General features: G+C 38.3%; 1 protein-coding gene across 2 annotated transcripts in view; it reads left to right on the top strand.

The window, feature by feature from the left end:
* Lrrc7 (leucine rich repeat containing 7) overlaps nucleotides 1-13,277 on the top strand; it is a 321,319-nt gene that overhangs the window by 173,732 nt on the left and 134,310 nt on the right. The gene's annotated exons all lie outside the window — the stretch shown is intronic.

Raw genomic sequence — 13,277 nt, 5'->3', positions numbered from 1 at the left:
TTTCCTGTGAGGATGCACTGTACAGACAATTAAAAAATATTAGTAAGTACCATCGACCAAATAACTAGAACCTCTTCAATCACAACTAATAACTGTGTGGGGAAATTAAATATCCTTTCCAACAGTTGTATTGTAATGAATATGGTGGGCAGTGAATACCATGTACAGGGAGGCAAGTTGCTGTAATCAGGTCAAAGAGAGTGAGTGTGTAAGAACAAAGATGAATAAAAGCAAGTAGAATTGGGAAATGAATTTGGAAGTGAAATTCAAGGAACATCGAACAGTATGTGCTTTATTTTCAGTTTATGTAGGAGAAAAATCATTGTACTCAAATGTATTCCATATCATTTCTCAATTGGAAGCTTCACTCTGTGACCCTGAGATTTAATTTGAGAATTATTTTGTAGACAGAATATGTAGGCATATTTTAATGTAGCCAAAGTCAAGCAACAAGGCTGAAGCAGATCATCTCCCTGAGGTTTCTCTCCCACCTACCAGTTCCCGAATAACCACTCTGAGACAAACTGAGTAGTGAGCCTGAGCTTTGACAGTGACCTGTCATATGAGATCCGTTGTGAAAATTTTCACTGTGACATCATATAAGGGCTCAGAAAGTTTTGGATTCAAAAGTATTCTGTATCTGAGACCTTCAGAATATGATTATTCAACCTGTGGAACACTATTGTGACAAAAATGGTTGGCATTCTGCAGCCAGCAAAGGTGTAGGGACTAACTCACTCTCAGTTGGATTACCATCACGGCAAAAGCTCACACAGAGCAAAACAAAGTAAAACAGATGGTGTTACATCCAGCGGAAAGAAAATCATGACTTCAAAGAGACATCTGCTCTCCTGTATTCACTTCATCAAGCTGTGATAAATACACGTGGCGAGGGTGGGGAATTGCACGTGAACAAGGAGTGGATGGGAATGCCAGAGACCGGTGTTGGTGTCCTCTTCAGTCACTCTGCGTCTTATATTTTGAGACAAGTTTTCTCACTTGATACCTAAATCTCGTGGTTTCCACCAGGTTCCCATGCCTCTTCACCAGCCCCGGAGTTGCAGAAACTCAACACAACACCAGGCTTTTCACATGGGGATCTGAACTCAGGTCCTAAGCATTTACATCAGGCCTGTTACCAGCTGACTCATCTTCCCAGACCCTTGAAAAATATTTCAGTTTACATTTGAACAAAGAATGTCTCCATTGTGAAATAAGCCTTCATAGCAACCTTTTCAGTGTACTCCTGGTTTCATGGAAGTAATATTCTAGGCCAGGGATTGTCTTTTACAAAAACAAAGATGAACAGAAAGCTGCTAAATTATGAAAACACTGGAAGATTCTTTTGTGGGGGTCAATCGGTCAGTGAGAGAAACATCTATTCCAGACGACATGCAGTGCAATCACCAGATCAGAAAGAGATTTCAAAAAGCCTCATTAAAGTGAATTGGCATGAGATAATGCCTATTTGATTTTACCTAATTTAGGCAGGAGACTTTTGACTCTGGTAATTAATAGAATTGCTAATATTTGAATTTGAAACTATTTACATAGATTAACTCATCTAGTCCTCTCAGGAACAGCCCCTCTGAAACAGAGGCTGTGGTAACAGTCATTTTACATAAAAGGAAACCGAGAGACTAAGGAACAGCTTCCCCAAGGTCACAAGGCTAGCAAGGTAAAGAAGAAAGGATAAAATCCAACACCCTGCCTCTTAACTACCATTATGCAAGTGCCCACCCAAATTATATTAAAATTCTAAAGATTTATGGTATTTTCAAAAGTATAACTATGCTGAATATGTATTGATTTCAGAAAGTTTTAACAATATTTGGCAGTAGAATTAGCAACCCTCCTTTTCATTGCAAAGAGTTTTGTTGAAGACATAAAATAAATTGGACATACTTAGAATTTATAAATTCTCAATAACCAATGTAACAGAGTAACTGTAAAGTCTATCAACAGATAAAGAAGGTGGAGAATACATGTTCTTTAGCTGACTGTGTTAAAGGCCTGCTTTTCTGTCTGTCTGAAACTTGTTCACTGGGTCATGCAATACAGAAAGTTCTTCTTAACCTAATACTTGGTTCTAGGATCCATTTCTCAAAATAACCGTAACATTAATTAGTACATGCTATGGTTGTCTAAGTATTTTACAACTACGAACTTATGTAAGGATCACTCTGCAACAATACTGCATTTTTCAAACATGGAAACTCTGAAGGTGAGGGTTACGAAATGCACCATTGGCAGGATTTTCAGCCTGTGATGTGTGTTGGAATGGAAAGTCAAGAAGCATCTGCACTGAATGTTGCCACTGTAAAGCCAAAGCAGGCTTCCACGGGAAGTAGGAAAATGTGCATGTGTCTATGGTACTGGGGTATGACAGAGTCCTCTTTGTAATTCAGATGTTAATGGTGTGGTAGGAAAGGATGGAACATTAAGCAGAAGTTGGACTATTGGATCCACCCCTTTCCCAACAGGATTAAGAACTCTGAAGAAGTTTCAGACAGCATCTCCTACCTTGATCTTAGGATCTTCTGCCCTGTGGAACTCAAGGTGCCTCTCTCTTAGAGAACGCAGCAGGAAGCTCTGCAAGATGATGGCACCTGGCCTTTCCAGTCTCAGGAACGTAAATGAATTTCCACTCATGAAGCACAATTAATAAAAACTCAGAGAGAGATATTGGAGTTCAACATGATGATCTGAAAAGCAAAACAGCCACTGGCTCTTATTTCAACCTCAGTCTGAAACGGCCATCCTGCCTCCCGGAACCTCCCAATGAGACTATCTGTTGAGAGCTGCTTCCTCCTGTTTTATAGCCCCTCTAGGGCTGGTATTAAAGGCATGTACCACCAGATTTCTATGGCAGCTAGTGTGGCTACTGGGATTAAAGGTGCATGTCGTTGTGATTACTGGAATTAAAGGTGTGTGTTACAGTAACCTTGTCTGTAAGGCTGACCAGTGGGACTGTTTTACTCTCAGATCTTCAGGCAGTCTTTATTTATTAAAATACAATTGAAATGCCACTGCACATTCCTTGTTACTGTGTTCTAGCACAGCTATGGTCTGGTAAGACTGTAACTCTGTAATAACTTCAGGTCATCTCCTATGTCTTGGCAGAGTGCTTTTTTCTTGGTTTTCCCAACTGTTCAAAAAATGTGAAATCTTTCTAATTTTTAAGTTGTTGCAAAGGTCAGTGGGGCAGTCTCTTCTAACTAATATTTCACATTATGGATAATTTTGTGTTACAAGAACCAGTGAGTTTTATTGGCTTATCATGTGGAGTTAGAAGTCACTATAATAGAGTTTCTAGTCATCCAGGTCCTCATGGTAGCATTCATAACTATCTGGGGCCATAGATTTCAGAGCAGAAGGCAATGATGAACTCCTATACCTCATCATTATTCTTAGTTGATATTAAAACACAATCTTCTTCCTAGGGATTCTTAAAAGCTCACAGTCTATTTCTTGGATTTACTTGAAAGCCTTCACACTGAGTGCACATGAGTCAAGAGACTTCATTTTGTCTTGACTATGGTCTTAATCTAGATAAAATAGCAGTTTGGTAAAAATATAATTTTCTTCTAAAAAGTCAAATATAATATTTCTCCTAGCAATGTCTCATTGAAAGGTGATTAGTCACAGTTACATTACTCTTCTTGGCTTTGTAGGCATCCTCCAGGTTGTGTAGAGCAGTCTTTAATCTCTTGACCTTGAGTTTAGATCTGTCTAACCAGGGCTGCATAAGAGAACAAGACACCTAGGATGCTGCTGCTGTTTCCTCTGGCTGTGGATAACGTATCAGGAGTGTTGTGGCCATAAAACTAGCAAGCAAACTGTGGTCAAATTTTCAGGTAGTTTGCGTTGATTTCCATGAATTAGGAACCTTTCCTAAAGTATAATGATTTCTAATGCCAAAAGCTACAGGATCCAGAATCCAGCTTATTTTTGGGAACTATTCCAGTGAAACTGATAGACAGATTGGAAGGATCAGAAAGGCGAATCTCATGATGAAATGCTCCCAAATGCCAGATAGCTATGACTTAAGAAGGGTAAACTAAGACACCGGCAGACCATCAAAGACAAAGGGTCAGAATAATCAAGTCTGTGACAGTTAGTTTGAAAGATGGCGGAGAAATAGCAGAATCCAGGCTTCTATTTTTCTGGCTGCTGGGAAAGTGATGGTGATGTTTATGGAGAGAGAAGGTAAGTCAACGTGTTCTAGTGTGCTTTCAGTGAGGCAAGCCCTCCTTTTCCTGCAGAGACAGGAACTTTATATTCTGGTTTGCTGATGGCTGTTACCCATCCCTCACAAGTAACTCTCTCAGTGTGAGGGCTCTGATGGTTTGTCCCTGAGAACATGATCTGCTGTGGATACACAGGAGAATAATTCACTGAGCCAAGCTCCCTCAAGAAAACATGACTCATGCCTGTTCTTTGGACAGGAATGTGAAAAGAAATGAGAATGCCTTTGATATCCATGCAGCAGAGAACTTTACTGAGAAAATATGTTGTTATTTCTAGAATATGCCAGATACTTTAACAGCTAAGAAAATGACATTAATGCTGTCTGCTGGACTCTCATTCTAGTATGTATGATCTAATCCATAGGAAGCCTTCTCTAGGTTGGGTACTAGAGTACCAGTTCCTTAGCAATCTGCCTTCTCCTAGGTTGAATGAACCCTAATACAATAAATTAAATTTCATAATTACTTTATTTCTGAATTTACTGGTTCTCCTACATAAGATCCAGAACAGGACTGTACCAGATTTTCTCTTTTAGACTTGCCATACTTACTAAGGCCTTATAGCAGCCATCATTACCAAACAGGGGTTTTTATAAGGATTCCATGACGCTGAATCACAGCTAGATTGCAGTGCCTAGCATCTAAGCATACAAAGGAGTTAGTTAAACTATTAAAAAGTTATTCAGTTAACAAATAAAGGCTTAATTTATAAAGGATTTAGTGAATGGCAAGATATATCAGTATGGAATGAAGGCAAAGAGTTTAGACAGTGAGCTTGTTTAGTCCACAGTGAAAACTGAGTTTTGAGGTATCAGAATTAGTTCCCTTTGACAATTACCAAATGTTTCTTCTCTTGAACAAAGTTAATCTTTCTTCAATTTAATTCCACTTCAGAATGCAACTTTCACAGAGAAGCTGTGGTAGATTCTGTAGCTATTTTAAAGCAAGATTTACTTTATACACATGTAATTATACATAAGAATTGGTTTTGGTTGTTAGTGTTGAACTGAAGTCAGTTTCCTTATGAAGTACATTCACAATTTTCTCAGTTCAAGATTTCTTACCTATTATTATTTTTCAATGTGCAGTTGATTATTCTTGATAGGTATCCTGTTCAATTTTATTTCAAAACTTCGAAGTAGCAGGAGTTAGAATCATATTTTGGCATGATAATCCTTATGCCACATTATATCCACTGGAAAAATTAGACCTGGTTGTGGTTGGAAGCTTTCTCTGTCCCACTGGTGCCCCTGGACCAGATTTCTCTTCACCTGCCTGTTCCTGAAGCCACTTATAAATAACCACTCTGTATTATCAGTTACAATTGTTTGGCCAGTATCTTAGGCTTTTTTACTGACTAGCTCTTAAATTAACCCATTTCTATAGTTTATATTTTGCCATGAGACTCATGACTTGTTACCTCGCATCTTGCTTCTTGGGCAGCTACATGGCATCTCCTCAACTCCAACTACTCTCTCTCTCTCTCTCTCTCTCTCTCTCTCTCTCTCTCTCTCTCTCTCTCTCTCTCTCTCTCTCTCTCTCTCTCTCTCTCTCTCTCTGTGTGTGTGTGTGTGTGTGTGTGTGTGTGTGTGTGTGTGTATCTTTGTTTTAAACTTCTCACCTAGCTTTACTCTGCTAAGCCATTGGCCAAAACAGCTTTATTCATCAACTAATAAAACAGCACATATACAAAAGGACATCCCACATCACCTAGTAAAGGACAATTGAAATTAGCCTAAATGAAATTCATTCTTAAGATGACACTATAAACAAAATTAAAAGTTTTGTAAACATAATAAAAGTTTTAGCATCCAGACAATAAAAGGAGAACCTTAGTAAATGCTTGCAAGGCTGAGTCAAACCTAGCAGAATCTGGGTCGGTTGCATGTTAAAGAAAAGCAAATGAGCAAAAGGTTTCATTGCCTTTGACAGTGTAATAAATATAAAGGTATAACAATGCATATTCAAGAAGCACTAACATCCACATTTCAAAAACTATAAAGTAATAAGATGTAAAGAAACTATGTATTTAGACTTGCAGGCACAGTTTCTGAAAAGCAGTTACAGAAAATACTAAAATTCACAAAAAATATGGGGAACGCTTGATGAAAATGAGATGATTATAGATAGGACTCTAGAATACTGAAAATACAAATGTGGAAAGGAAACATAAGTGAACAGTTTATCAAAATGCATTCTTATAAGTGTAAAATTAAAAGACATGTGTGTACTTTTAATTTCTTATCTAGGGAACGTTTTCCCCCATGATCCTATGGGCATGTTTTATACTGAATTAGTAAGTAATCCACTTTGGTTTGCTTTAGGTAAGCTTTCTTCGTAATATTTAATTTGTATTTATTATCAAAATACTTTTTGCTAGACAATAAAAATGTTAATTTTTTTCCTTTTCATTAATTAGTTTTCTTTAGCATTTATTAAAATTCATCATGGAATTTTAATTCATCATGGAAGCAGGTTCTTTTCTTTAATGTGTGGTACATCTAACCCCATTGAGGAGGTTTGGTTCACATCCTGGCTCCACCACCATGCACATTCCACAAGGTTCCGATTTCTTTAGTTGGCATGTATGTTAGGAAGCATATTCTCAGATAAAATAACAGAATTTTGGATAAAAGAAGACTTTTAAACACTGAGTAGACTACTTTCCACAATGATGGTTTCAAAAAAACCATCTCTGATTTGGCTCAGGGGTGTGGTTTTTGTCTTCCTGCTCCATCACTCTGGGTGGCCGGCTTTCCCCCTTTGGGCTTGGTACATCTGGCTGCAGAGTACTGTACAACTGCAGGTGGTCCATGTTCATACAGACTGAACAAAAGCATTTGTGCTCCTCTTTCCCTTAAATGGAGGAAGAAAATCACTTCCTGTGCCGGGGGCCAGAACAAGGCCGTGAGCTCCTGTCTAAGTGGGAAAACCTGATGCATACTGATGGGGAACTTCAACCAGTCACATTCCGCTTAGGGTGTGTCCCCCTGGGGCCACAAAAAAACAGATTAAAACATCCAGGTGCTCTTGCCTCAGCCCTTTTGTTCACTGCGCTCCTGGATCGCTGGAACCCTGGTTTTGTAAGCATATGATGGTCACTTTCTATCTGTAACGTGGGACATATTTGCTGGCAAGAAGGGAAACAGTTGTGGCTGCTTTGTGGGATTTTCAAAGCCCTCAGTTGGTGTCTCAAGTGCTAATTCTCTCTCATCTTAGTTGTGGGGTTGGATCTTGTTTATTTGTAGGACAGGAAATCAATAACAAGTCTATACATCGTGTATGAGTTTTAAAATAAGGAAACCCAAATACAAGGGACAAGTTTTTCTATGAAGTATAGCCCAGAAGCATTGATCCTGGTCTGCCTCTGCATAGGTTACATAAACACACACACAGATATATATAACAGGAGTCTATGAGTAAAAGAAACTGGCTGTTGTTTCCTGCCTAGGTACCTGCAATCATTCCAAACAGCAATTCTGCTAAGATTGTCCCAGTAGTACCCAAATCTCTTCGTAAGAATAACAGAAGTTGCAGCATCTCCTAGTGAAGACTTGACGTATTTGTAGCTTATTATGGTGCCCACAACCTTTTGATTGGACCACGACAGTGTATGACAGAAGATGTAATTACTGAAGCCGGGCTCTGGAGATGATTGCCAAAGTTCTTGATTACACAGCACCCCTAGCCCAGATGCCCAGCAGGCCTTGCAAGCTTACTTGATTGCCTTCTCTGTACCAAGAGTTACAATTTGCTAGTGGGAAAACTTGTGTGCAGGGTGAATGAGTAATTGGTTCAGGTTCCTAACCTCAGAAAACTAAAGCATAGTAACAAAACCCAAGACTGTCCTCAGCCTAATGAGATAAAGCAGTGATCCAGGATTTACCTGTAGATGGTTGTTCTTCTAAAGGTGCACTTGCAGGATCTAATCTTTCTATTTCTGCCAACTGTACTCTGCTATATAAAGTGGAAGGGCCCTGGGCATCTTACTATGGATTTGATGCATCTAACAGAATATTTCATTAAACTTGAGATGAGTCATTACAGGAAAGAAATGTTTCCAATAAAAATAATAATAAAGTCAACTAAACTCTCAAATGTCAAGTTTTAATATTAAAAATAAAAATACAAAGGTTCTCAAAATGGAAGACAACTTGATGGAAATTATACATTTTAAATGTTTGCTATACTTTAAATCCACAAAGAGAAATATCTTGATGAACAAACATTAGCAAACTGGTAAAAGAAGTAGATCTTCCCATATTCCTTGAAAAAATAAAAACACATTCAATTTGCCATACATTCTCCTTCTGGAAGATACCAAAAGACAATTAGATAACTTTTGGTACTAGAGAAACCTGGGATAATTTGGATTACATGGAAGTCATAACTGTCACCAACACAAGATCTATAATAATAAATAGAATTTTGGGATTCGGAAGATAGCTCAGTTGGTGAAGTACCTGCCACTCAAACATGGGAATCTAAGTTCAGACCTCCACTACCCTAAACTAAGAAGCCAAGCATGGTCATGTACACCTCTAGCCATAACACTGGCTGGAAGTAGGAGATGCAGAAACAGCAGGACCATTAAGGATATCTGGCCAGAAAGTCCAGCAAATCAGTTGGTGCCCGGTCCCCTAAGAGATCTTTTCTCAAAAGATAAGGAGGAGACCAATAGCAGAGGATATCTAACTTTGACCTCTGTCTACCACACCCACACACATCAGTCCATACACACACACACACACACACACACTTTTGTGTGCACATAGGCAATTTTTTCTTTAAGAAATTTGATCATGGAAATTAAATTTTATTTACCATAAGACACCAAATTTATGTTGTTTCCAGATTTGTAGCGTTGTTTTATGTCTTCATAATGAGGTGTACTAGTAATTACAAATTTTTATTTATTTGTGTGTGAGCATGCATGCACACATGTGGAGATCAGAAGATACCTCATGGGAACTGATTCTCTCCTGCCATCTGATATGTAAGGCTTGCACACAAACATGTCTCCCACTAAGCCATCTCATTGGCCCAGTAGTTGCATTCTCAAAGAATGTTAATTACTAGATTTTCTAGATTCTGGTATTGTGCTATAACAAGAATAACAAAATTATGTATGATATGGGGTTCCTTAAATGCATAAGTTATTACCAAGAGCAAAACATGATCATGTGATGCTGGCACCTGTAAATTGTATGTGCACACCCAGGTGAAGTGCGGAAATCTTTCTCTAAATTCTGATAGAGAAGCATGACAGTACATTGAGTTTCCCTGTATTTGTGCCACAAATATCCAGTAATAGGGGACAGTGTGGACATTTCAAGGACAAGTAAATCTGGAATGCAGAAGCCCATGCCAAAATCTCACAGAATCCTGTAAATCAGTAACCAAGGGACTCACTGGGGATCTGCACTCCTGCCAACTTTATATGGCTCAGAGGCAATTGTACATTTGAACAGAGAAAAATCTCTGAATGAGATGAAAAGAAAATCATAGATTGCACTATTCAATCAGTGTGACAGACCATGGAAATATTTCATTGTCTTACATCCTGCGCCAGCTGGAATGTTTGAAGTAGGTGAATGCTACAAAAGGATAGCATGGTGGGATGTACTTGACTTTAATAACCACAGCCAAAGGATGGTGTTGAGGACCAGTGTCACAGACACTGTACAGCAAGAAATGACTACTTCAAAAGTGCTTACATATAATTATCAAAGGAAGCTTCCTAACAATCCATAGCTCTTCATTTATCTGCCCTTTGTGAAGAATTCGAAATCTTCACTGTCCTTAGGGACTAATGCTGATGCCCAAATCTGTAATGTTGTCTAGATGTGAGATTTTAAAGACTGATACACCAAGTGATGAAAACTTTAGCAAGCCTGTTTTAATAAATAAAGCTTTATTGTGGGGCTGGAGAGATTACCTGGTAGAAAAAAAAAACACTCCTGGCTCTTGAAAAGAACCCAGGTTCAATTCCAAACACCAACATAGCAACTCAAAACCACCTGCAAACCCAGTACCAAGGGATCATCCCATGCCCTCTTCTGTCCTCCATGGGCCCCAGGCATGCATGTGATAAACATACATACATAAAGACCAACCACCCATACACATAAAATAAGAATAGATATAGATGATAGATAGATAGATAGATAGATGATAGATAGATAGATAGATAGATGATAGATAGATACATACATACATACATAGATAATAGATGATGATGATGAAGATATAGATAGATGATAGATAGATAGATAGATAGATAGATAGATAGATAGATGATAGATGATAGATATAGATAGATGATAGATATAGATAAATGATAGACGATAGATAGATGATAGATAGATAGATAGATAGATGATAGATAGATAGATAGATGATAGATATAGATAAATGATAAACGATAGATAGATAGATAGATAGATAGATAGATAGATAGATAGATAGATAGATGATAGATATAGATAAATGATAGATGATAGATAGATAGATAGATAATGATGATAGATGATAGATAGATAGATAGATGATAGATAGATGATAGATAGATGATAGATAGAGATAGATGGATGATAGATAGATAGAGATAGATGATAGATAGATGATGATAGATAGATAGATAGATAGATAGATAGATAGATAGATAGATAGATGATAGATAGATAGATAGATAGATAGATAGATAGATAGATAGATGATAGATTGATAATGATATATGATATGATACATAGATAGATATTTACTAGAGTACAGCCATGTCTTGTTATTGACTCTATGGCATCTATGTGGCATTGCCTCTCTAGCCCTTCACAGGAAATGTGTGCTGACTCCTGGAATAGACTATAGTGAGCTGCAGAGCACATTATTTTTCATTAAAATTAAGCATCGGGCATTTAAACAATAGCCGAAGTAAACGAAAGAAGTCAGTTTCAGATTCTTGCCTGATACTGGGACCAGAGAAAACAATCCAGTTCCATCACTCATTTTCTGTACAGTGCTGATACATCACCTAGACTTCTCTCCTGAGACAGAGTGCTTCCCTTTAGTTGGGTTGCTGTGCACAGTGCCAGAGGGAAAAGCAAGATCATCTTGTGGGAGCATCATGGAAGCCAAACCAGTAAATGATGTCCAATACAATCACATGGGCAAGAACCTGTTCTGGGTGCTGGGCCCTGATGTAGAATCAGACAAATCAGTAATATATGACACTTTTTGGTTGTGTGCCTACCCATGAACTCCTGGATTTCATGAAACACATTTTAAGATCTGAAAGGAAACAGGAATTATGACAAAGAAAATGTGTGTCAAATTCTAAGAGAGAATGGCACAAGTTAAAAATGATATCTTCACATGGGATCGATAAGGAACATATCATTATCATTTTATTTCTCAAATATTAATCTCCATTCAAGACCTTCTATACCAGTTATACACGCTTGCACATGTCACACACATGCACTCACAGAAACACACACACATGCACACACACAAACACACACAAACACACACACACGCACATACACTTTTCCATAATGTAATTGTCTCATGTCAAACTCAATAGAATATTTAAGGTGATTTTTTTTCAACCTATCCTTTCTTTAGAATTGTTCCATCACTGTCCCCACAATGTTAAACAACCAAATGTAGTGATATTTTATTTGTATTTTTTTTGTATTTTTTGAGATTTGTATTTTAATAAATAAAGCCTGTCTGAAGATCAGAGAGTAAAACAGCTGCACTGGTCAGCCTTACAGACCAGGCAGTGGGGACCCACACCTCTAATCCCAGCAGCCATGCAGGTTCCCCAGCTGTCAGTCCAGAGTCCATGAGCTCCCACTAGCTCGGGTCAGCTGTCTGTGTGGTTTTCCCACTCATGATTTTGACCTCCCTTGCCCATATGTCCCCTTCTCGCTCTCTTCAACTGAACTCTAGGAGCTGAGCTCGGTGCTTGGCTGTGGGTTACTTCATCTGCTTCCATCAGTTACTGAATGAGGGTTCTATGATGACACTAATCTAGACTAGAGGGTAGTTACTAATCTGATTACAGGAGAAGGTCAGTTCAGGTAACCTCTCCACTATTGCTAGGAGTCTTAGCTGGGGTCATTCTTATGGATTCCTGGGAATTTCCCTACCTCCGGGTTTCTCCCTAACCCCATAATATCTCCTTCTATCAAAATATCTCTTTCATTGCTCTCATTCTTTGTCCCTCTCCCAAATCGACCATTTGAAACCCTCATGTTCCCATCTACCATCCTCTCTCTTTTACCCCCCACTCCCAGTTTACCCAAGAGGTCTTAACTATTTCCCCTTCCTGCGGTCCTCCATGTGTGTATTTCTTAATTTTTATGAATTATTTCTTTAATGTTTCACTCCTGGCTATGTCCCCCAACCTTCAAACAGCCAGACCACCTACCCTAATCAAAACTTCAGTTAAGCCTTATCTTTCTAAGCGTACCCTCAAGGCTGAAGAAGCACCACTCTGTGTGTCTAGCAGCACACAAATGCATTTCTATGGGATTCATCCAGTTGTGTCAGAGCTGTTCCCTCAAGACTGTGGGCTCCTTGTAATGTGAGCAATGTCTATCATCTGATGACTTGGGAGGTAATAGAGAATCTAAGTACTTAAGTTCTTAGGAATCTCATCCTGATAAAGTGAAACTTGATCACCTTATTGAAAGTAAAATCCCTATGAGAAATATCCTCCTTGTCCACTACCTCTGCCTAGGTTTCACTATAGTGCTTTAGCCTAACATATTACTGTGTTTTATTTCATTGTTTTGCTTGCTGTCATTCTCCTCCAACTAGATATAAAGTCTTTTGGTGAAGGAATTGTTGTCAGCTTTGTTCATAAATGTACCCCAAACCGGTATATACTAATACCCCAGTAATTGCAGCTATAAAAGACTCATACTGTTTTGAGTCTAGATTGCAATATATTTTCACTTAATAGTCATAAAAACTTAATAGTTCCTATATCCACTTGGAGATGAAGAAACCAAAATTTCT

This window comes from Arvicola amphibius, chromosome 14, assembly GCF_903992535.2.
Source record: "Arvicola amphibius chromosome 14, mArvAmp1.2, whole genome shotgun sequence".
Lineage (NCBI taxonomy): Eukaryota > Metazoa > Chordata > Mammalia > Rodentia > Cricetidae > Arvicola > Arvicola amphibius.
Note: the sequence above shows the minus strand (reverse complement) of the source record. Positions and strands in the feature narration are given on the sequence as shown.